Source organism: Eschscholzia californica, unplaced genomic scaffold (genome assembly GCF_041429995.1).
Source record: "Eschscholzia californica isolate CP2 unplaced genomic scaffold, dmEscCali1.0.p SCAF_215, whole genome shotgun sequence".
NCBI classification, from domain to species: Eukaryota; Viridiplantae; Streptophyta; class Magnoliopsida; order Ranunculales; family Papaveraceae; genus Eschscholzia; species Eschscholzia californica.
The window spans coordinates 24,639-27,500 of record NW_028238327.1 but is presented as its reverse complement, the minus strand read 5'-3'; the positions used below and the strand labels follow the sequence as shown (position 1 = coordinate 27,500).

Here is a 2,862-nt window from a genome sequence, read left to right as displayed (position 1 = left end):
CAAAAGGGGTTCGTCTGTAGAGGAGGTTCATGCCTCCTTTGTTGAAGTAAGGGTAAATAATCTGATTCGAGATTTCATAAGAATGGACTTAGTGAAGTCCCCTATTTCGTATACCGGAAAAAGGAATGATCCGGGGGGGTCAGGATTTATATTGATCCCTAATAATGTATCAGATCGTACCAATCCCAATCCGTTTTATCCCAAGGCAGGGATTCAACATCAACAATCATTTCCCCAACATCAAGGAACTATTCGTACGTTGTTGAACCGAAATAAGGAATCCCAATCTTTGATCATTTTGTCATCATCTAATTGTTCTCGAATGGGACCATTCAACGGTGTTAAATATAACAACAATGTTACAAAAGAATCAATTAAAAGGGACCCCCTAATTACAATTAGAAATTTGTTGGGTCCTTTAGGGATTGTGCCTAAAATTGCGAACTTTTCTTCATCTTATCATTTAATAACTCATAATCAGATCTTGGTAAATAAATATTTGCTACTTGACAATTTAAAACAGACTTTCCAAGTACTTAAATCTTATTTAATGGATGAAAATGGGAGAATTTATAATCCCGATACAGGCAATAACATGATTTTGAATCCATTCAATTTGAATTGGCATTTTCTCCATCACGATTATTGTGAATCGACATCGACAATAATTAGTCTTGGGCAGTTTATTTGTGAAAATGTATGTATATCCAAATATGGACCACACCTCAAATCGGGTCAGGTTCTAATTGTTCGTGTTGACTCTTTAGTAATAAGATCAGCTAAACCCTATTTGGCTACTCCGGGAGCAACTGTTCATGGACATTATGGTGAAACCCTTTACGAAGGAGATACATTAGTTACATTTATATATGAAAAATCGAGATCGGGTGATATAACGCAAGGTCTTCCAAAAGTGGAACAAGTGTTAGAAGTGCGCTCGATTGATTCAATATCAATGAACCTAGAAAAGAGGGTTGAAGGTTGGAACGGGCGTATAACAAGAATTCTTGGAATTCCTTGGGGATTTTTGATTGGCGCTGAGTTAACCATAGCACAAAGTCGTATCTCGTTGGTTAATAAGATTCAAAAGGTTTATCGATCCCAGGGGGTGCAAATTCATAATAGACATATAGAAATTATTGTGCGTCAAATAACATCAAAAGTGTTGGTTTCAGAAGATGGAATGTCTAATGTTTTTTTGCCCGGAGAACTAATTGGATTGTTGCGAGCGGAACGAACGGGGCGCGCTTTGGAAGAAGCGATCTGTTATCGAGCCGTCTTATTGGGAATAACGAGGGCGTCTCTGAATACTCAAAGTTTCATATCCGAAGCGAGTTTTCAAGAAACTGCTCGAGTTTTAGCAAAAGCCGCTCTACGAGGTCGTATCGATTGGTTGAAAGGTCTGAAAGAGAACGTTGTTCTGGGGGGGATGATACCTGTTGGTACCGGATTCAAAGGATTAGTGTACCGTTCAAGGCAACACAGCAACATTCCTTTGGAAATAAAAAAGAAGAATCTATTCAGGGGAGAATTTAGAGATATTTTGTTCCAACACAGAGAATTATTTGATTCTTGCATCCCAAAGAATTTCCATGATCCATCAGAACAATCATTTACGGGATTTAATGATTCCTAAGAGGGGATTCATCCTTTTAACTTAACTTTAACTACCTGGTCCGGTCATTTGATTTGGTAATAAAGATATATAGTTAATAGAAAGAAATTAATGGCTTGGCGCGTGTATCAACAGTCAATCTACGGTAGAAGGTTCCATCGGAACAATTATTTATTTAGGATTTAGGGTACCGCATCTCTTAAAAAAAAAAAAAGAGGAAGCGTGGGGAGAAATGACAAGAAGATATTGGAACATAAATTTGGAAGAGATGATGGAAGCAGGAGTTCATTTTGGTCATGGTACTAGGAAATGGAATCCTAGAATGGCACCTTACATCTCTGCAAAGCGTAAAGGTATTCATATTACAAATCTTACTAGAACTGCTCGTTTTTTATCAGAAGCTTGTGATTTAGTTTTTGATGCAGCAAGTAGGGGAAAACAATTCTTAATAGTTGGTACCAAAAATAAAGCAGTTGATTCAGTAGCATCGGCTGCAATAAGGGCTCGGTGTCATTATGTTAATAAAAAATGGCTCGGTGGTATGTCAACGAATTGGTCCACTACAGAAACGAGACTTCATAAGTTCAGGGATTTGAGAGCGGAACAAAAGACGGGAAGACTCAACCACCTTCCGAAACGAGATGCAGCAATGTTGAAGAGACAATTATATCACTTGCAAACATATCTGGGTGGGATCAAATATATGACGGGGTTGCCTGATATTGTAATCATCGTTGATCAGCAAGAAGAATATACGGCTCTTCGAGAATGTGTAACTTTGGGAATTCCAACGATTTGTTTAATTGATACAAATTGTGACCCGGATCTCGCAGATATTTCGATTCCAGCCAATGATGATGCTATAGCTTCAATCCGATTAATTCTTAACAAATTAGTATTCGCAATTTGTGAGGGCCGTTCTAGCTATATAACAAATCGTTGATTAATAATAAGATAAGTCAATTACTTCGGGAACTCCATAGATTTATTGATATTGAATCGGTTACTATTTCTGAATATCAAAAAAGAGATAAAAATAACTGGGGATATTATGTGATTACTTGGTATCCGAACTGAAATATATGATTCAAGTAGACGAGTTGAGAAAGAGATAGTGGAATCAAAATAATTCCTTTTTAAGTTCTATTTCTGTCAGAGGGCAATATGAATGTTCTACCATGTTCCATCAACACGCTAAAAGGCTTATACGATATATCCAGCGTGGAAGTAGGCCAACATTTCTATTG

At 37.3% G+C, this 2,862-nt stretch overlaps 1 pseudogene across 1 annotated transcript in view; it reads left to right on the top strand.

The window, feature by feature from the left end:
* Positions 1 to 2,652, top strand: part of LOC147554599 (DNA-directed RNA polymerase subunit beta pseudogene) — an 11,246-nt pseudogene extending 8,594 nt beyond the window's left edge. The window contains exon 2 of the transcript XR_015235736.1: positions 1 to 2,652. This exon is cut by the window's left edge and continues 4,310 nt beyond it. The product of XR_015235736.1 is annotated as a DNA-directed RNA polymerase subunit beta pseudogene (transcript).
* The last annotated feature ends 210 nt before the right edge of the window (positions 2,653 to 2,862 follow it).